At 49.0% G+C, this 22,734-nt stretch overlaps 1 pseudogene across 1 annotated transcript; it reads left to right on the top strand.

Annotated features, from left to right (window-relative positions):
* The first annotated feature begins 4,362 nt into the window (after positions 1-4,362).
* On the top strand, positions 4,363-4,640 carry LOC311187900 (large ribosomal subunit protein eL43-like; annotated as a pseudogene). Its single transcript has one exon. The product of its transcript is annotated as a large ribosomal subunit protein eL43-like (transcript).
* The last annotated feature ends 18,094 nt before the right edge of the window (positions 4,641-22,734 follow it).

Below are 22,734 nucleotides of genomic sequence, written 5' to 3'. Positions count from 1 at the left end.
TGAGTGTGGGTAGGGACTGTGGCTGGCTTCCAGTCAAAAGAAACGAAAAGGTGATGGAATGTCACTAGTATGATGAGGTTACACTACACACAACTACATCGTGCGAGCACACATTCCCCCTCCTCTGCTGGTCTGAGGATGCAAGCTGTACTGCTGTCAACTGCCTATGGTGAGGGCAATATAGTAGAGAATTGCCACCAGTTTTAGAAAACAAAAAAAGTAAGAGATTTCTTACGTTTAACCCTCTTTCCACTAACTGGTTATGCTGCGATATTCTTTGTACATTCTGTTCTGGGTTATTTTGGCGACTATTTGGGGCTTTCAAATCATGGCACAGGGAAACCACCCCTGCCAACAGCGGTGTATGCTTCTCTGACGGACAGATGCATGAATAAGCAGGGAAAAGAGTTCACAGACCCTCCCTCCAGTGGCGTCCAGAGGCGAGGGTCAGCAAAGGCCCTGTGGCAGCCCCACGGTAGGGCCTGTGACAGACGTGCGGGAGGCGGCGGCAGGAGGACAGCTCAATCGGCAAGAGAGGGACCCCAGCGTCGGGCTTCCAAGCCCCGCGGGCTAGACCCTCAGCGCGCCAGACCAGGGGTCCTGGGCTCCTCACAGGCCCCACCCACCGCCCTGCGCCTCGCCTCCTGGAGCAGGCTCGGCCCCGCCCCTTTCTGCCCAGCGCCTTAGCGCAGCCTCCCCCCCTGCGCCTGCGCACGACCCGGCGCGGCGACCACCCGGCCCTGTGGGCGGAGCCCGTGCAGGCGCCGGTTCCGCCCACGGCCCCGCCCTCCCCGGGCCCGGGCCCGCCCACGGCACACACGCACTTCCCGCCACGCCTCCCCGCCCACCTCGGCCCAGACCCGCCGAGCCCAGCTGAGCCCCGCGGCGCGATGGACGGCCGAGTGCAGCTGATCAAGGCCCTGCTGGCCCTGCCCATCCGGCCGCAGACGCGTCGGTGGAGGAACCCGATTCCCTTTCCCGAGACGTTTGACGGCGACACCGACCGGCTGCCGGAGTTCATCGTGCAGACGGGCGCCTACATGTTGGTGGACGAGACCCTGTTCTCCAGCGATGCCCTGAAGGTGACGTTCCTCATCACCCGCCTCACCGGGCGGGCCCTGCAGTGGGTGATCCCCTACATCCGGAAGAAGAGCCCCCTGCTCAATGATTACCGGGGCTTCCTGGCCGAGATGAAGCGGGTCTTTGGCTGGGTGGAGGACGAGGACTTCTAGGCGGGGGCGGGGAGACCCCCGGGCCTGGGGGCGGGCCCCGCGGAGGGCCCGCTGCGCCCGTCGCCCGCGGCCGGTGGCCGGTCGCCTCTCGGCGGCCCGTGGGCAGCGGGCAGTCGCCGCCCGGACCGCCACAGGCGTCCTCCCGCCGCGCCTCCCCGCTCCCTCACCTTCCAGTCGCCGCGCTGTCCCCCGCGCTCCTGTCCCCTCCCGCGTCGTGCTTGCCTTTGTTCCAGAATAGCGCTCCAGCCTGCCGCAGCTGCCTCTGGGCCTGGCTGCGGAGCGCGCCGCCGCCGCCGCCCCCCCCGCGGCCAGCCCGGCCCCTCCCGTGCACGTTGGGACCCTGCGGGGCGCTCCCGCGGCCGTGGCGGCCCCGGTTGCGCCCTGGGCGGACCCCCCGGGGCCGGGGCCGCTGCCGGGGCGCGCCTGTCAAACTGCCAGGCCTTGCACCAGAGCGCCCAGAGACCAGCGCCGCGGCTCCGAGACCAGCACCGCCGCTCCGAGACCAGAGACCAGCACCGTGCAGGCGCCCCCCACGACAGGCTGCTGCCTCCAGCCCCCTGGACTCCCCCAGGAGCTACCTGAGCTGGCCACAGCCCCTGGACAGTGACTGCAGCAGCTGGCCCCCTGCCTGGAGGGGCCCGGCCAGCCTTTCTCCTCCAGCGGGACCGCTCCCTCCCTGCTCCCAGGGAACATCCTCTGCTCCTGCCACCTGGCTGCCAGGTCCCAGGGGTGCCTGGCGGCCCAATCCAGCCACTCCCTTTCTCCTGTGGACCTCTTCTTTTGCCCACAATCCACGTCTCTTCTGTATGGAGTATTTTCTGAAGTTTTGTGTTTGTGGGTCAACAGAATATCTGCTGTATTCTACTCAACGTAACACTACCTGGACAAAAGTCTTTTCCTTATTTTCAATAAATGTCAGATGCTATAAAAAGAAATTGAGTCTTAATAAATATCCACTTGTGATTTTGATAAACTTAGGGAAATGTGGATGATCCTCTTCATAAGGCCTCATGCTTAAACTTTATAATGCAGCACACCATCTTAAAGCTGTCACAGAGCAACGAAAATGGTTGGTTTAAAGCGGAGTTGAAAAAGGAGTTGGGGGAAAAGCATAAAATAAAATTTGCTGTCCACCAGGCTGCCAGGTGTCATTCAGCCTATCCCATATAGCGTCTGGTCAACTGAAACCAGTTTCCAGGTCCAGGCAGTTCCCATTGATCGGAGATTGGATCAAGAAAACATGGTATATCCACACCATAGAATTCAATTCAGCCATAAGGAAAGACAAAATGTTGACGTTTACTGCAAAATAGGAATTCTAGGGGAATATGTAAAGTGAAACAAGTCAAATGACAAGACAAATATTGGACATTTACCTAACAGATGATTTAACAGAGCAAAAAGACTTACAAAAACCAGCAGATTTCATAAATGAAGTAAGATTTCTGAGGTTAAGAGGGAGGGTAAAGGGTGAAATGATCAGTGGGGTATAAGGGATGGTGGTGGAGGAAAATGTTTAAAAGTCCATGACTTATATTTAGTGTTATACAACCTCACCATAATCTAATTTTAGAACATCTTCTTCACCCTAAAAAGATACCTCATATTCATATCAGTCATTCCCTATCTTAGTTTTGGTTTATGCAGCAAAATTCCATAAACTTGGTGGTTTAAATGACAAACATTGAGTTATTAATAACTCTTGAGAGGAAGTAAAAGATCAAGGTGCTGATAGATTTGGTATCTATAGTAAGGGCACTCTTAACTCATTTGTAGACAGCCACTTTCCTGCTGTATCCTTACAAAGGGACAAGGAAGGGTGTGGTCTTTGGTTTTTGTTTTTTTTAAAGATTTATTTATGCATACAAGAGCTGGGGTGTAGGTCAGAGATGGGGAGGTAAGAGGATTCACCAGAGACAGAGGGGGGAGCAGAACAGGCGGATCTACTGAAATAACACTGCTGAGGGGAGCAGCAGGAAAGACAGGAGAGGTCTGCTGCACCATCTATGTTGTGCTATATGGATAGTTCCCTGAGGAGGGTTGAAGTAGTGCTGCAGAGGCTGTGGATAGCTTCATAGTGCTGAGACTTAACCCCTTGCACCACCAGGGAAGCCCTTTTTGGTCTCTTTTTAGAAAAACATTTTATTCAGGTATGATTCATATGTAAAAAAAAAAGATATATATTTAATGTATACAACTGGATGAGTTTAGCGATAAATATACACCCATCAAGGTCATTGATATATCCATCACCTCACAATATTTCCTCCTGCCCCTTTTATTATTATTTTGTGTGTGGAAGAACATTTATGATCTACTATCAATAGAACACTTGATGTAAGATCTCTTAGAATAAAACATAGGGAAAATGCTCCTTGATATGGATCTTGGCAATGATTTTTTGGATCTGACACCAAAAACATGGACAATGAAAGCAAAAATTAAAAAGTGGGATTACATAAAACTAAAAAGCTTCTGCACAGCAAACTAAACAATAAAATGAAAAGGAAACCTATAGAATAGGAGAAAATATTTACAAACCATATGTCTGATAAGGAATTAGTATCCAAAATACATAAGGAATTCCTACAACTAAATAGTAAACAAAACAAAACAAAACAAAAAGCTAACTAAATAACCTGATTTAAAAATGAAAAAAGGGACCTCCCTGGTGGCGCAAGGGGATAAGACCCAACCTGTGAAGCTATCCGCAGCCTCTGCAGCATGAGTTCCATCCCCAGGGAGCTACCCACATGGTGCAGCAGATCTCTCCTGTCTTTCCCGCTGCTCCTCTCAGCTGTGTATTTCAGTCAGTCTGTTCTGTTCCCCACTCTGTCTCTGGTGAATCCTCTCACCACCCCCCACACACACCTCTGGCCTTTACCCCAGTTCTTGTATGCATAAATAAATAAATCTTTTAAAAAAATAAACAAAGGACCTGAATATCTGAATAGACACTTCTCCAAAGATATGCAATATGTAAACAGGCATATTAAAAAGCGCTCAACATCATTAATCATCAGAAATATGCAAATCAAAACTATAGTGAAATATCACTTCATACCTGCTAAGATGGCTATTATCAAGAACCAAAAGATGCTCTCTGGACTTCGACCTAATTTGTGGAAACATGGCTAAGTACACCAAGAAATCCTGAATTGTTGATAAATACAGGGCCCATTGTGGTGGCCCCCTCAGGAAAATGATGATAAAAATTGAAGTCAGCCAGCATGCTAAGCACACTTGCACCTTCTGGGGCAAAACCAAGATGAAGAGGCGAGCTGTTCAGCTCTAGCATTGTGGTTCCTGCATGAAAACAGTGGTTGGCAGTGCCTGCACCTACTTGCCACTTCTACTGTTACAGTAAAGTCTGCCATCAGAAGACTGAAGAAATTGGAAGAGCGGTAAAAGCTTCAACACTTGAAATATTGCTAAGCTATAAGACATGGAATAATTTATATAACAAAAAGACAAAATGAGATATCATGTTGACAAAGATGTGGAGAAAAAAGAAAACTGGTGCACTGTTCATGGGACTGTATGTTGTTCAACCATTATTGAAAACGTGTGGTGTTTCCTTAAAAAACAAACTGTTGTATGACCCAGTAATCCCTTATCTGGATGTATGTCCATGGAAATTGAAATCAAGATCTCAAAGATATACTTGCATTCCCATGTTCATTACAGAATTATTCACAGTAGCCTAGATATGAAAACAATCTTAGTGTCCATTGTTGGATGAACAGATAAAGAAAATATAGTGTATTTGTACAAGAGAGTATTATTCATCCTTAAAAAGGAAGAGAATCCTATTATATGCACCAGCGTGGCTGGACCTGGGGAATTAAGTGAAACAAGCCAAACACAGAAAGACAAATACTATATGGTCTCATTTATATGTGGAATCTAGAAACAGAGAATAGAATGGTGATTGTCAGGGATTAAGGAGAAGGAGAAATGAGGTGTTGATGTTCAAAGGGTACAAAGTTTTAGTTATGCAAGATGAGTAAGCTCTGGACTAGTGTACAGCATGGTGCTAACAATATTGTATTGTATACTTAAAATTTTTCCTAAGAAGGTAGATCTTACATTAAATATACAGTATTGTTAAAAAAAATATCCCTAATCAGTTATTAAATATCTGGAGAGTCTTGGATAATCCCTAAGGTGGGCGGTTATTAGAAAATGCTCTCCCCTAATATTAGAAGGTGCCATCTGTTGCCATCTTTTTGCTTCATTTAATGTTTGGGTGTTTTTTTCCAGTAAAGGGGAAGGAAATGTGTATCTGTAACTGCTATATCTTTCCTGTTTTGTTCTTTTTGCCAGGTAAGTTTTGCCATCCGTTAATACTATATTCTGGGGATTTGCTGGATTGCACATGAAGCTGGAGGTACATTATGTGCAATATGAGTATTAAATCTCATCAGTTCAGAGTTTTCATACAGTAGGACAAAGTCCTGTTAAAGTTAATTGAACAATTTGAATTATTTGAAAAAAGAAGTCCTTTTTTGCGCCACTGACTGGGTTCTCTATTTTTGATCCGCTTAATGTCATTTTTATTTATTTATTTATTTATTTTAAATGGTTTTCTTTTTTTTTTTTTATAGAGGCATGCTTTATTTATTTATTTATTTGTTTGTTTGTTTTGTTTATACATGCACTGGGTACCGTCAGAAGCGCGGGAGGGTGAGAGAATTCACCAGAGCCAGAGCGGGGAGCAGAGCAGGCAGAAGGACCGAAGTACACTGCTGAGGGGAGCAGCGGGCGGCAGGAGGGGTCTGCGCGCCATGTGGGACCCTCTTCCAGTGGCCGGGGAGCAGCCGGGGATCGAACCGGCGCCGCAGAGGCTGCGGGCAGCTTCGCAACCCAGCGCTCAACCGCTGCGCCACCGGGGAGGCCCTTAATGTCATTTTTAATGGTAGTTTCTTTTTTCAGGTTTTATTGATATAACTGACATATAACATTATAAAAATTTAAGGTGTACAACATGATGATTTGATGTATGCATATATTGCAAAATGATTAGCACAATAAGATTAGTTAACACATTCATCACCTCACATAATTACCATTTTCTTCTGTTGTTATTGAGGTGAGAACATTTAAGATCTATATCTCTTAGCAACTTTCAAGTATGCAATACAGTATTGTTAACTATAGTCACCAGCTGGTTACCAAGACCTATTCATCTTATAGCTGGATGTCTGTACCCTTTGACCAATATCTCCCCATTTCCCCCATCCTTCAGCTCCTGGTAATCATCATTCTACTTTGTTTCTATGAGTTTGACCTTTAGTGTTCCACACATGAATGATATCACATAGTATTTGTCTTTCTCTGACTTAGTTTACGTAGGTTCATCCATCTTGTTGCAAATGGCAGCATTTTATTTTTAAATAGTGAGTAATATTCTACTTCCTGGGTTCCTAAGGCAGTTGAATCCAGTCTAACAAAGAAGCCAATTCAATTCCTGGGAATCTGTTTTCCTTGATGGTAGAGGAAAAATTGGATCAAGACAGAGAGTCACAGTCATGGGACCCCAACTTTCTTGCCTCCTCCTGGCTATAATTGTCCCTCAGGAGCAAGTCCTCTTGAATCCACAATGGGTAACCAACTTTTGAGGTTATATCAACAAGTAAGTGCCTCCTGAGCAGAGGCACTAAACTTGCTTTCTCATATACAGCCTCTGGACCATTCCTGTGCTGACTCAGAGTGGAACCTTAGTGGAAGAGGAAGGAAGCCCTCCAGCTTTTTTCCAGTGGAGTGAAGGCATCAGCATCTGCTTAGAAATGTGATGTGTGTTCATCTTGGCATATATGGAATAGTATCAAATAGGAAATGAGTATCACACACCATAACCAATTTAACATGTTATTTTTTTTTTCTTTAAGAATTCTCTATATGGGGCCTCCCTGGTGGCTCAGGGGTTAAAGACAGTGCTAGCAAGCTATCGCCAGCTACTACAGCACAAGTTCAATCCCCTGCCCCTGCCAGCCAGGGAGCTAACCTATATGACTCAGCAGACCTCTCCTGGGCCTCACCCCGCTGCTCCCCTCAGCAGTGTATTTCAGTGGATCTGCCCGTTCTGCTTCCCACTATCTCTGGTGAATCCTCTCACCTGCCGCACCTCTGGCCTGTACCCCAGTTCTTGGGTCCATAAATAATCTTTTTTTTTTAATTGTCTCTATATGCTATGGTGGTGGGAGAACTACAGGAACTACGCCTGAGTGACGAAATCAAATAATGTCCAAAAATTAACAAAGATGTAAGAAAATAAATAAATTAATTTAAAAAAGAAATTGTTATAGCTCTTGTACACAGTGGAGGATCCAGCCATTTCGACTATTTTATATCATGAACCATAACCTGTGTTAGTGCAGCATTTCAGAAAACCTAGCACTATTTTTTTCTAAAATGTTATTAATTTGTCGATCATTTACATGGCTATATAATTTTGGGAATACAACTTCACCCCTCCACACATGCACATGCTTCACTCACCCTCCACCAAAACTTCCGTGCCAATGTCCTATCATCTTTCTTCCCTATCCCCTCAGGTAGCTAGTATATTTTTCACAGTCTAAGAATTATTTTTGCCGTGCCTTGCCAATTTGACAAAACCTAATTCTAATACCTGTGTAATACAAATGTCCCGTAATATATATGCAATGACTATTCTGTTTATTGTGATGTGACTTCCTCCAAGTCATTTTGTTATTATTTAATACTTTTGATCAATATTTTTGAACATAAATCTTCATATTTTTTGTAATGGTTTCTTTAGGTTAGAGTTCTAGAAATGGAATTATTGTACAAAATATATGGTCATTTAAAAACTCTTAATGCATTTTGGAAAACTGCTTTACTTAAGCTTGTATTTTACTCCCACTGGTACACAGTGATGCCATTTCCCTCAAGCAGTGCTCATCTTTTTGCATTCTTCTAAATTGACAGCCAAAAAGGGTCTTTAATGATTTCTTCCATTTCATTTCCTGTGGTTGTCACATTAAGGTTGAACCATGTTCATAAATTTACTGTCCATTTGTTTTCCATCTACCCTGAATTGGCTGCTCAGATAATGTTCATACATTTCTTGCAGGGTTGTTGTGTTTCTAAATGATTTTTATAAGCTACTTATTTATGAAGTATATTAACCATTTGTGATATTATGGCAGGTATAGCCTCAATTTTGTTTTCTACATTTTCAGATTTTATAATTTATATCACTATTATAACATGTTCATATGTAATGTTATTTGTATACATCTAAATGCATTAAAAACCAGAAGATGCTTAAGAACATTTTTTAAAAACAGATCATTCATTGACTATTTTATCCCTTTTCTATTGATTTGTGATGCCTGCCTTAATATGCAATTTCATGTGTGTATTGTGGCTTTTCTGGGTTACTGTGTCTCTTGCCCCTCCACTGCCTCATTTCCTGGTACCCAGAGTCCTATCCTGTAAGAAAGGTAGTGCTGGTGATATAATTGCCTTAAGGAGGCTGATCAGTGGTGAGTTCCACTCTAATTTTTTTCTGTAAAAATTCTTACTCAATTACTCTTCTCCCAAAGTAAGAGGGTGGTGTAGAGATTAGCTAGACGGCAGTCTTGGTCTTTCACAGTAGCCACCAAGATCAGTAAGCAGATGGCATCCTCAGTCTGGATACCACATGGTAGACCATTAGAATGATCATGCTCTTGGAAAACAGGAAGACATTTTCTCAGGAGTGACTAAGACATTGTGGTGCATTAAGAAGTCCATGTCATCTGAACAATTACTAACCGAAATAGAAAGAATATTTTGGTGCAACAGTCCTTCCCAGCAGCAGCCACACCTACAGTACAGTGAACAGGTCACCATATCCAAGGCCTAACTATAGTAGAGAGTAGAGCATTATTTCTTCAGCCTAACATTTACCCTTCAAAGTGAAGAACAACAACCATTTTTTTGAACAGAGGGGAAGCCCTATCTAGGGTGCTCTTAAAGAACACCAAGTCCCATGGAAGGTTTGGGCTTAATAAAAAGGGACCCAGTCTCACACTTCTTGATATGTGATACTTATTTTAAAAAAAGTCCCAGACTCTGTTTACCTCTTGATTATTGTGGGCTCTATCTTCTTTCTGACCAGATCAATTATTAGTTCAGACTCAGGCTGCTTGCTCTGTGTTCACCCCTTATTTCTCTACAGTTGGTTTTCTCTTTTGATCCAGGTAAAGAAAGTTTTACTCATGCAGACAAAGGATACACATTTATATAATTTTTATTGAATTTTGCTGTTCCCTCAGTTTTTGCATTGAAAATGTAATTCATCTCTGATTTATGTTGATATATGGCATGCAGTTAGAATTCAAATGTGCTTCTTCAAAATAGCCTATTTTTCTTCACTGTCACTCATAGAAATTTTCATCATTTTCTTTAATCTGTGATGTTTCAGGTATATTGTTCATCACGCATATTAGTACCAATTGTGGGGGTGCTATACATTAGGACTCTACACACACCACACATTCTAGGCACGGAAATCAGGGGAGACAAAATGAATACTCACTGTGGGCCTCCTCGGTGGCGCAGCAGTTGAGTGCTGGGCTGCGAAGCTCTGCAGCGCTGGTTCGATCCCCGGCTGCCAGGCAAGGGTCCCACATGGCGCACAGGCCTCTCCTGCTGCCCACTGCTCCCCTCAGCAGTGTATTTTGTCAGTCTGCCTGTTCTGCTCTCCTCTCTGGCTCTGGTGAATCCTCTCACCCTCCTGCGCTTCTGACTGTACCCAGTGCTTGTATAAATAAATAAATAAATCTTAAAAAAAAAATACTCACCGTGAGGTGTCCATCACAGGACAACCGCTGGACTCTATTCTGTTTTATGATGCCAGAGATTGGACATCGGCCACAGAATGGCCTGGAACATATCTGCTGAACAAGACATGGACCTATGTGCTGGACCAGGGAGGGAGAGGCACCATAGTCATTGAGACTCAATTTCTTTTTAAATAGCATCTGACATTTATTGAAAATAAGGAAAAGACTTTTGTCCAGGTAGTGTAGAAGAGCTGGGCAGAGTGCAGGGGTTACTGTGTTGAACAAAAGGCACACATCAGAGAGACAGCGGCAAATTCAGAAGAGACGTGGATTGTGGGCAAAAGAAGAGGTCCACAGGAGAAAGGGAGTGGCTGGATTGGGCCGCCAGGCACCCCTGGGACCTGGCAGCCAGGTGGCAGGAGCAGAGGATGTTCCCTGGGAGCAGGGAGGGAGCGGTCCCGCTGGAGGAGAAAGGCTGGCCGGGCCCCTCCAGGCAGGGGGCCAGCTGCTGCAGTCACTGTCCAGGGGCTGTGGCCAGCTCAGGTAGCTCCTGGGGGAGTCCAGGGGGCTGGAGGCAGCAGCCTGTCGTGGGGGGCGCCTGCACGGTGCTGGTCTCTGGTCTCGGAGCGGCGGTGCTGGTCTCGGAGCCGCGGCGCTGGTCTCTGGGCGCTCTGGTGCAAGGCCTGGCAGTTTGACAGGCGCGCCCCGGCAGCGGCCCCGGCCCCGGGGGGTCCGCCCAGGGCGCAACCGGGGCCGCCACGGCCGCGGGAGCGCCCCGCAGGGTCCCAACGTGCACGGGAGGGGCCGGGCTGGCCGCGGGGGGGGCGGCGGCGGCGGCGCGCTCCGCAGCCAGGCCCAGAGGCAGCTGCGGCAGGCTGGAGCGCTATTCTGGAACAAAGGCAAGCACGACGCGGGAGGGGACAGGAGCGCGGGGGACAGCGCGGCGACTGGAAGGTGAGGGAGCGGGGAGGCGCGGCGGGAGGACGCCTGTGGCGGTCCGGGCGGCGACTGCCCGCTGCCCACGGGCCGCCGAGAGGCGACCGGCCACCGGCCGCGGGCGACGGGCGCAGCGGGCCCTCCGCGGGGCCCGCCCCCAGGCCCGGGGGTCTCCCCGCCCCCGCCTAGAAGTCCTCGTCCTCCACCCAGCCAAAGACCCGCTTCATCTCGGCCAGGAAGCCCCGGTAATCATTGAGCAGGGGGCTCTTCTTCCGGATGTAGGGGATCACCCACTGCAGGGCCCGCCCGGTGAGGCGGGTGATGAGGAACGTCACCTTCAGGGCATCGCTGGAGAACAGGGTCTCGTCCACCAACATGTAGGCGCCCGTCTGCACGATGAACTCCGGCAGCCGGTCGGTGTCGCCGTCAAACGTCTCGGGAAAGGGAATCGGGTTCCTCCACCGACGCGTCTGCGGCCGGATGGGCAGGGCCAGCAGGGCCTTGATCAGCTGCACTCGGCCGTCCATCGCGCCGCGGGGCTCAGCTGGGCTCGGCGGGTCTGGGCCGAGGTGGGCGGGGAGGCGTGGCGGGAAGTGCGTGTGTGCCGTGGGCGGGCCCGGGCCCGGGGAGGGCGGGGCCGTGGGCGGAACCGGCGCCTGCACGGGCTCCGCCCACAGGGCCGGGTGGTCGCCGCGCCGGGTCGTGCGCAGGCGCAGGGGGGGAGGCTGCGCTAAGGCGCTGGGCAGAAAGGGGCGGGGCCGAGCCTGCTCCAGGAGGCGAGGCGCAGGGCGGTGGGTGGGGCCTGTGAGGAGCCCAGGACCCCTGGTCTGGCGCGCTGAGGGTCTAGCCCGCGGGGCTTGGAAGCCCGACGCTGGGGTCCCTCTCTTGCCGATTGAGCTGTCCTCCTGCCGCCGCCTCCCGCACGTCTGTCACAGGCCCTACCGTGGGGCTGCCACAGGGCCTTTGCTGACCCTCGCCTCTGGACGCCACTGGAGGGAGGGTCTGTGAACTCTTTTCCCTGCTTATTCATGCATCTGTCCGTCAGAGAAGCATACACCGCTGTTGGCAGGGGTGGTTTCCCTGTGCCATGATTTGAAAGCCCCAAATAGTCGCCAAAATAACCCAGAACAGAATGTACAAAGAATATCGCAGCATAACCAGTTAGTGGAAAGAGGGTTAAACGTAAGAAATCTCTTACTTTTTTTGTTTTCTAAAACTGGTGGCAATTCTCTACTATATTGCCCTCACCATAGGCAGTTGACAGCAGTACAGCTTGCATCCTCAGACCAGCAGAGGAGGGGGAATGTGTGCTCGCACGATGTAGTTGTGTGTAGTGTAACCTCATCATACTAGTGACATTCCATCACCTTTTCGTTTCTTTTGACTGGAAGCCAGCCACAGTCCCTACCCACACTCAAAAGCATACGCAGGAAGTAGGGTTCGCGGGGACCACTTTCAAGTCTGTCTGCCACTGTGTGAATGTGTGTACCACTGTCTGGTCATCCATTCACCTTTCGAGGACTTTTGGCATTTTAAAGTTTCCGGCAGTTACAAATAAATCAGCAGTAAACTTTAATTACAGATTTTTGTGTGAGCATGTTTTCACTTCTCTAGGGTAAACACCTAGAGAGAGGATTTCGGTGTTGCATGCTTATGAAAAAAAACTCTCATCTCACTTGGAATAGAAGCGACCTCCTCGATTTGATGAAACGCATCTACAAGTACCATAGCTAGCCTCACACTTAAAAAAAAAAAAAAAAGAAGAAGAAGAAGAAGAAGATGCCAGAATGCTTTACACCCTTGGATCAGGGACAAGACAAGCCTGCCCACTCTCACCACTTCAATTCAATATTGAACTGGAGACTCCAGCCAGTGCAATAAGGCAGATTTAAAAACAAACAACAATAGATGACTGGATCAAGAAGATGTGGTCCATATACACCATGGAATATTACTCAGCATTCAAAAAAGATAAACACATGCAATTTGCAGCAACATGGATGGCGCTGGAAGGGATCATGCTCAGCGAAATAAGCCAGAAAGAAAAAGAAAAATACCGGATGGTCTCACTCATAGCAGGAATCTAGAAAACTTAAATAAGGGACCAGGAAAATGAATAACTCTAAGAAAGTGAAAATGAAAATCAACAAAAAACTATGAACCAGAGACACTTTTTGGGGGGTGGGGGGCGGGAGGGGAGGGATTGGGGTCAGAATGGGGGGGTTGCAATTGTATCGGGAATATAAAAATAAAATTTATTATTTAAAAAAATAAAAAAATAAAAAATAAAAACAAGCAAACAAACAAACAAACGGAAGAAGGAAGATGGAAGGAAGAAATAAAAGACGGGATCCCTAGCGGCAGGAAGAAGGCCGAGTAGTCGCCAGTGCGCAGATGCTATACTGGAAGAGGGGGACACAGAAGGGGTGACCAGCTAGGGGCGGGTCCTCCAGGGAAAGGGGCTGGGCCAAAGTCGGCTGGAGGAGGCGGGGTCGGAACCTGAGGGGCGGGGTCGAGTTTTCCAAGACTGGCCGAAGAAGAGGACAGGGCTTCAGGGGAGGAGGACGGGGCATCAGGGGGGAGCCCAGGTTACCTGGCACTCTGTTGTGAGGGCTGATCCTGCTGGGCTTGGACAGGAGATGTGGTCCAAGTGCTCTGGGGCTAAGGAGTTTGCCTGGTGCACACTCTCCCTGCCTGCAGCTCACTGCTGCTCTCGGTTCCTTAGTGTCCCCTTGACTTCCCGTTACCCCTTGTGTGAGGTTCTGTGAACGCGTTTTCCTGTTGATTTATGCACGCCTCAGGCAGGGATTGCTGGCACCTAGGCCCAAAGTGTAGTGGTCTGCAACATGAATGGAAAAGCCCTAAAAAATAGTCAACACATCCAGAGCAGCAGAGTCAGAGAATGATGCACCATGACCAGGTAACGTAAGGATGATTAAAGGCTAAGAAATGTCACAATTTGTTATAGTCAGCGACCAAAAGAGAATAATCGATATTAGTAACTGAAAGACAGAAAGAAGTAAGAGAGGTTGGATGCTCTCCAAATATTCTATAAAAGTATGCATGTTAGGATAGACCAAAGGAATAACTAAAGAAGAGCCTCAAAAGTGTAGGGGAAATTAACGATTGCACATTACGGCCATTCAATTGTGTGGCTGAACACAAAAAATTAATATAAACTAATCACCAGCTTTTACATGTAGGAAAAATAACCAGCTAAAATATAAAATGGTGGTAAGGATCCTATTCAGAAAAGCAATTCAAAGGAAATGATGCCTAAGATCATGTTTTTTAAACTTAAGAACCACACGAAGAAAGGTTTGGGATGCCTAAGAGGGACACAAAGGAATACTCAAACATGAATTGATATCCCAGTCCGAGAGAGGGTGACTCCCAATCATAAAGATGTTAAATTTTCCTAAATTAAATCATATTTTCAACATGCGGCCAATGATGGGGCCAATTCATAAGTCAAAATTGTGTTTACTTCACTTATGTCCACTCTTGCCCCGAACATAATATTTTCAAGAAAAGATTTTTATATATTTATGCATACAAGAAAGGGGGTGTAGGCCAGAGTTGGGGGGGAGTGTGTGTGCGAGGATTCACCAGACAGCTTGGGGAGCAGAACAGGCGGATCTACCGGAATACACTGCTGAGGGGAGCAGCCGGGGAGACAGGAGAGGTCTGCTGCGCCATGTCGGTTAAAAGAAGACGACCGACCACATACGTTTGTTGCAGGAACTAAGTAAATTCCTATACGGGGGAGTTAAGCAAACGCATTAAATGAAGTCACTACTTAGGATGATATCTGAGTGTTCCCTGGCCGGGGATGGAACTCATGTTACAGCAGCTGGCGATAGCTTGATAGCGCTGTGTCTTTAACCCCTGCAGATGGCAACAGAAGAAATCTTTCCTCTGCAGAGGGGTGTGGGCGGGAGCATGCACTCACGAAGGGGTCAGACAAGAGAATGTTTACACTGAATCTTGAAAGCGAAGAGGGGGTTTCCAAGGTCAAGGGAGGAAAAGGTAGGGTGTGATGGCTGGGAATTGTTTGAATTCGTGGTGGCAATTAATCCTGGGTGGTTGCTATGAGTGACCTTTGGTGTTCATTTCCCCGGACCAGCCCCCATTCGCTACAAGCTCAGCTAGCTTGCCAAAATTCCAAGCATACTTTGGGTCTTTATTCTGTGTCCAGCCCAATGCTGTCTGACCCCAGAGCCCATGGCGTTGCCAGGCATGCCAGTTACGATGTCTCCCCAGGTACCCACCTAGTAGCAAAAGCTCACATGTAATTGTTGGGTTGGGAGAAGGCCGGCATGAAAGGGTTACCAGAGGAGGGCATAATCGAGCTAGGCCTGGAAAAACGGTGCGCGCCCCATTCCTAACATCAGACGTGACAGGAAGTAGAGGATATGGTATGTGCCAAGGACTGAGTAGTGGAAACGCACATTGGGAGCGGGTGTAACAGGTACAAAAGCCATACCCCCGTGGGCAAGGAAGAATTCAGCGGGACCTTTAAGACATCTGCAGAGGTGTCCACTGCAGAACTGGTGCGAGTGGACCGCGTACCTGTCCATCACTGAGGACAACCAATAGCGACGTTGGAAGGCGGGGCCAAAAAAACCGTTGGCGAAGACCCCCTAGCTCGTGCTGGGCCCGCCAGCCTTAACACTGCGGGTGACACGATGGATTTACCTGGCGGCTTCGCGCACGGCTCCTCCCGGTGACGAGGGCAGATGGCGTCGCCCTTTCCTACGATCTCAACAGATGTGAGTGCCGTTGGCTTTCTGTGGCCCTGGGCTCTTGGGAGTGTGCTCGGGAGTCTGGGCGGGTGGTGGCTCTGAACAAACTTTGACGGCTCTGCCCGTGGCCTCGCGCCCGGCTCCCAGAGAAGGGCCTTTGCCCTGTTGGGGCACGACGTCCCCACACGATGGCCCTTCGGACCAGTTTGTCGGTGGCAACGTGGGTCTCGAACCCCCTCGGTGGTCCTGGTAATGTTTGGGGGATGTTTTGGTGGTGACGACGACGACGAGCGAGGAGAGGGCGGCGGGATGGCAGGGGTTGGGGCCCCTAGGTTTACCATCTCGTTGCCTGCTCCCCATCTTTGATTTTCCTGCACTCTGGTCTCTCCCGTTCCCCGTGGAGAAATGTTCTTGAAGAGAAAACGGGGTGATGTCGATGGGATTTGAAGGGCAGCGCCGGCTGCTGGCCGAGGCCTGGCCTCTTCCGGCGGTCCGGGCTCCGCAGGGGGTGGGCCTTGAGCCCGCGGCTCACCTGTTCTGGCTCTGGTGTTCGGCGGTTGTGTTTGGTAGCGTTTTCTCCCGGTCGGTGTGGGTCGGCCCTTTTCCTAAGCTTTGCCTTGAACGTTGTCCAGTTACCTTTAATTCGCAAAGGAGGAAAAGTTGGTCTGGCCGCCTGTGGGGCGCTTGCTTTCCGGCAGTGGCTGGTGTCCAGGGTCCGCTCGTCTAACCTTTCGTTTTCTTTACCATTAAACATGTCAGACGGCATCGTTCCGTGTGTCTTATTCCACAGATAAGATCAAGGTGAATAAAGTTGTGTTTGAAACGTAAAAATTACACAGCGCGACCCTGTCGGGGGCGGAGGGGGTTCGGCGGTTTCACCCCAGTCGAGTCCCCGGAAGCGCCACTGGCGGCCTGCGCCGGCAGTTGCTCCCGTTCTTGGGGCGTTCCGTTTCTCCAATAAGTGCATGAGGCATAGCAAGTTATTTGACTTGGTTCTGCCTTTAGTGGTTTCGTGCATTTCCTTGGACAATCGCGGGGCTTTTTCGATGTGCGTATTAGGAAGTTCACCCCCAGAGAGACCTCTAGGAGTGAGCGGTCCTTGCAGGTCAACAAGCACACTTTTGAATTTTATTTCGGAACCAAAAGGGGCATTTCGTGTATTGCTATTTCTGTTAAATGTTGGCCTAGGGCCTCTGTCCAGCTCTTCTGCCATGGGAAAAAAAAAAAAGTACGCCTGCCCAGTCTGGCCCAGGACCACGCCCACGCTCCTGGCTTGAGCCCCTGGTCCAGACTGGACGTGCAGCTCCTTCCGCCCCCATGGCAGAGGGTGCTGACCTGCCTCCTTGGTCACGAGCCACAACTGTGCCTTAAACCCCAGGTGCTAGCTCAGTGACTTAAGGAATCGGCTGTGCCAGCCCCTTTATGCTCCTGCCTCCTTCCGGTGTGGCACCCGAGGTGTTTGCCAAAGGGGCAATTCAAACACAGGCAAACTCTTTGTGTACTCCAACCCTGAGGACCTTCCTCCCCGGGAGTGAACTGATACTTGGTGGCCAATTAAACAGTTACTTCCGCGGGGTGAGGAGGATGGTTGAGTTTGCTTACTATTAGCATTTTAGCTGCTTGATTCTGGACATTGACTTGAATCTTGTGTATTACTCCATGTTGAAAAGGCCCTGGCATTGTCATGACATGGGTATTCCCCAATCCACCTCCATTACATTTTAGACGTGTGAAGGAATGACAATGCTGGTATTTCAGTTTTCCTTGATCTGTGTCCCTGGCACTGCCAGGAAAGCAGTTTTCAGGAATTGGGATCCCAACTAGCCGGGCTCTAGAGCTTGAACAATGTCTAAGTGTGCAATGAAGGCACTTTGATTAACTGCCCATTGCCCATAGTGTCTGAGGGGCACACTTGCAAATGTGTGGAGCAAATGCCCCCCAGATGTCTGATGTATTCACGACCGCTCCACATTTTCATTGTTTTCTCCACGTTTTCACTGAACACCATGTTCAGTTTCACATGTTAATATACTTATTTATACATGGAATTCTCCATGAGGCTGTTCTATGTGGTTGTTTTTTTTTTTTTTTTTCCGTTCATTCCTGTGTAAGAAATGTCCCAACTTACTATGTTATCGATTGCTGACACTAACACACCAAGTTTGCATTCAGGCGGTGTTCATTTCACAGGCTGTTACTGTGAGCATTTGGTAACAAAGACTTGAAACCCACCGGAAATGTTTCACCCACCCACTTGCATGGCAAATGAGTGTCAGTAATGGATGACAAAGTGAGGAGAACACAACAGGCATTCTAGCGGTTGGTTGCCTATAGTTTTGCATAAGCGGTTTCCTTGTGCCTACAGGGGAGAGAAGTAGACTTTTCTCTGCCATTCCCTGTCTCCAGTTTAGTGGCATTGCCTCTCACTGTGAATCAGCATCATTCCCCTGGGATGCTTGGCAAAAACAGGAGGAGCTGTGGTTCATTTTCAAGGGGCAGCCAGGCCTGTGACCAGCACTTCTGTCTTACCTTATCTTTGATAACATCTGGCCTACTCTGCTTGGTATAGACTACATGAGTGGAAACTCAGACTGACCAAGTGTTTTCCTCTCCTTGAAGCTCCCCGGCTTAAGGTAAAGTGGATGTTTGTCCCAAACACCCACCTCTGTGAGTTTCCAAGTTACCCAACTTTCTTGCAGTTACGCTAAGCTCCGTAGCCACAGGTGAGTCTCTTTCGGACTTGTGTAATCACTACTTCCTTCAGGGCCTGTGATGGAAAAGTCCAGTACTGACCAGCCTAGGGGCCTGTGATGAGAAGAGAGTGAAACCAGAACCAAGGGTGCAGAACCACCAGACAAGTAAGAGCGACCTTTTGTTATATACTGCCAAGGCGCTGGGAGGAGGCTAGCTCCCGTCTCCTCTCTCCTGGGTATCGTTTCAAATGGGGTTGAAGCCCCTTCCCTGTTGTCTCTGAGATAGGAACTGTCTGGGCACTGTTCACCAACGCTGTGGTAGAAACCCTATGTCTACAATTTCTTTCACCGGGCAGTGACATGTTTGTTTCCCCAGTCCTATTTGTGTTCCTCTGTCCACTGTGGGTGCTCTTGTTACGGTCACATTGACTTTATTCGAATGTCAGCTTTCAAAATGGGCTCATCTCGAAATTCTACCATCAAAGTTCTGATGGATTTTTTTTATTCGGGCTGCAAATTCTGGCAGTAGCAGGCGGCATCGAGGTGGACTGGACTGGACTGGACTGGACTGTCGAAAGCAACTTTGGGAATGCAGGAATCGTGGGAGTGCTGCTCAGGTGTCTCTTTTCCTAGAATGAGAGAGAACGTCGATCAGAAGGTATCTTGAAGCATTTCTGTGTGTGAAAAAAGGGTAAAGGTGGGGCCTGTGGGCCAAGGAGGTGGTGGGAAATGGTAGTTACCAGTCTACCCCCACAGTTGTAGGGGGAGCAGTTACATGTGGTAGGGGTCCTGGAGACATAGGCTAACGATTAATATAACACAGAGGCCAGTATTCCTTCAGCTTCACCTGCCGGCATTCTCGGCCCGTCTTTGCTTTCAGACCTTGCTGGGACCGCACATCATGATTCATTCACAAACAGTCTCCTGTCTCTGAGCCTCAAAGTCTCATGGTTCTTTTCACTTTCATCTTTGAATCTCAGTCTCCTCCTTTGCACGGTGGGAGGATATCATGATGTCGTGGTACATGATGTCGTGAGGCTGAACTGTGGTCCCCGCTGTTAAGTGCTTAGCGCGCAGGTGACGCTCAAGGAATCAGTACCCTAGTCCTGAATGCACATGTGGGAGCAGATGTTTATGGTACTTGCTTTAGCTCTTCTCCCAGCAGCTGCCCACGCACCTCCATCCAAGCTCTGTAGACGGTGCCACATTTCATTAAACTTTTATGTTTCCTTTCATAGGGCCAGCAAGTTGCCTCTGGAGTGACTCAAGCATCCTCTCAGAAATCACCCCTCTTTAATCCTGCTGTGAAGCTAGAGGCATCCCAGGAGCCCAGGCTTTGCTTAACCTCAGCCACCTTCTGTTCGGATGGACTGGGATGGCTCAGCAGCCAGCACCTGGAAGGACTTTCTAGGGCGTGTGCACTGTGCAGGCCAGAGGGTGCCTGTCCATAGGCAGTGCCAGAGGTCTCCACTCTATGCTTTTCCAGGTCAACCACTTGTGTTCTGTGTGGGGAGTAATTCACTGACATTCAGGTGAAGGCATTTGAGAAACTGAGAGGTGGGGAAGTGTGCTGACGAAAAATGCACTATTGTAAAATGTTTTCAAAGAGCACTAAGCTGCCTTGTCACTTAGCATTACAAGGCATATACCCAAAGAGTTTTTCCTCTTCCTGGGTTAGGAATCGTAATGTACCGTAATTTCTTGGTGTGAAATATTATACCTCAAACTCCCATTTTCCTGAACCATTTGTCGCTGCCCCTTATTTAGACGGGTAATAGAAAAAGGATGGATACTGTGGCAAGGTTTTGGAAATGGAGTATGGGCCTTGTTACACCGATTCCCCCTCACATGCAGACAGTAGTGTGATTGGCACAGCAACAGTCACTTTGAGAGGCGTGTCAGTCACCGGGACAGACTGATGACTCGGTGGTTATGATGGTGGTCATGATGCAAGTCGGAAAAGAGCTGCCCCTCCCACAGACAGAGAGCTTCACAGAGCCAAGGTCCGTGCTCACTTCTTTTCTGTGACTTCTTACCTAGTCCCCCCCAAGCCCTGAAAACTTAAGTACTACTGCTGTCTCCATTTTGCAGAACTGTTGATGCTAGAGAGATGGGTCATTACCTTGTCAAAGCAATAGCCGAAAATTCGGGACCCGGGCAACTCAAATGGGAGTTCAGCTGGCGCTTTCCCGGTGGTGTTACTCCCTAAGCTGTGAGCACCTTCTTAGGGAATGTTTTCATGTCTGACGTGGTTACCCAGATCTCTGTGTCTTCGTTTCTTTCCCATATGCTTATGTACACGATACAGAGTTGTATGCGAAGTAGTGGACACACCTGGTACGGAAACAGGCCTAGACGTAAATGGCTTTCAAGACTCATTTGCCAGGCACTTTGATTTTAGGCTGCTTTAAAGAAAAGTATAGAGTTTAGAGTGTCAGAAAGGGACAGGGACTTCCCTGGTGAGAAAAGATAGGATGACGGCCTTGAGATGGCCATCCCGTCAGGGGCCTAACACCCAGAGGAGGGGAGAGGCCTATGAAGAATGGCTCTCTGTTGGATGCTCTCAGAGAATGAGCATGGGATAGAAAAGACAGCCCTGAAAGGCAAGGGGGTCATGGCCTGGCTCAGGTGTCTCCTGCTCACTGCCACAGCTCTTGTCAGCCCTGACTGAATAGGGAAATTCTACTTGGCCATACCTGTCTCCTGCTCATTGCCACATCCCTGACACTAGCCGGGTTAGACATAACTGGGGGAGAGAAGACCACGGCTCACGTCTTTGAGTGTGATTTGAGACCACAGGGCCCTCAGGCAAAGATGAGGGTGTTGATGGGCAGTTGCATTGCCTCCGAGGCTCTCAGCCTACCCTCAAGGAAAAGTTGTGGTTCTAGGCGTCAACGGCACATGGTTTAGGACTATGGGAAAAGCAGCTGTGGGAGATGCAGCTGTACAGGGCTTTTGGAGGGGGGAGCAGTGCAGTGGATTCCCCATTACTCTCCACCGTCAGAAATGCAGCGGACGCATGGTGGACCCCGGGAGATTTGGGGGCACTCTGAGGGCATCAGGAAACAGGAAGGGCAGGAAAGGGGACCGCTGTCAGTGTTGCGATGGGCATTGCGGGTTCAGGCTGTGTGTACTGTTCCCAGTCCCCACTCTCCCCGGCTACCTGTTGGCCGGCACAGCTGGGCGCAGAGTTAGCATGGCCCGTGGATGTATATGACATGAGAAACAGGCCTTTTGGGAACTTCAGACCGTTATGGGGTGGGCAGATCCTCATTTTCTGCCTGTCCGTGCAGGATGGGCTTTCTCTGCAGGCGACGCTTTGCTGCATCTTCCTGCTTCCGTGTAGTGTTTTGTATTGCTTGTCATGCTGTATGTTGCTCCTGGGCAAAAAATGTGAGGGATTTGAGGAAAGCCGGGCTTGCTTCTGTTGACAGTGTGCCTCATGAGCCAAAGCATTTTTCAGATTTTTGATATTCATGTCCCTTTACCGGCTCGTGTGGCCCTGGCTTTGATGGAACTTTCTCCTTCCGGTGCTCATCAGATTGAGGCTGAGATTATGGTTGTGGCTGTTGAGTCGGGAGACAAACCCTCCCTGTCACCAGAGGTTTCATCTCTGCTGCTTGTGAACCACAGGACCTCAGAGATCCTTGGTGGAGGTGGGGACTGAGACCCCCTGTTATGGACATTTAGTGTGTCCATCTTTCCGACAGAGGGTGAAAAGACTGTGCTGGCTGTGTGCACGCGCGTGCAATGGAACAGCCTTCTGTAGATGGGCCTGGATTTGAATTTGGCTTCTCATTCCACTAGTCTGTGTGCGAACACAGCATGGAGATGCCTGTCTGCTTCAAATGAGGGCCTCCCAGTTCACATTTAGGTGGGGCTGCCGGGCTTCCCTGGCCTCCTGTTCTCGCAGACCTACTCTACCGCTTCTTCGCCAGTTGGCAAAAGAGCATGGGTGGGCACGTTTTCATTGAACCCTACGTGGATGCGCTGCTCTCGGTCGCCCTCAGTCAGATCAAGTAGCCGTGCAGAATGGCGCAAGGCCTTGATGGACTGCTGTCTGCTGTGAGTGTGGAGAGTACAGGCTGTTCAGTTGGGGTGCTGACCCTCAAGGTGTGCAATATGCCTCCTACCAGGAGCCAGCTACTTGGCTCTTCCTCCTGTGTCCTGAACCGATGTCTCAGACCATGGGGTTAGAGGTGAGCCTAGAACCTCCAGTGATTGTGGGTGTGTGGTCCTCTCACATGCTCTTTTATTAAGGGGGCACTGGTGGGATTCCTTCTGCTGGGGGGATGGGTAATGCCATTTACAGCTTCACTACCTGTGCTTT

This window comes from Talpa europaea (genome assembly GCF_964194135.1).
Source record: "Talpa europaea genome assembly, chromosome: X".
In the NCBI taxonomy this organism is placed as follows: Eukaryota; Metazoa; Chordata; class Mammalia; order Eulipotyphla; family Talpidae; genus Talpa; species Talpa europaea.
This window is presented reverse-complemented; position numbering and strand designations above follow the sequence as displayed.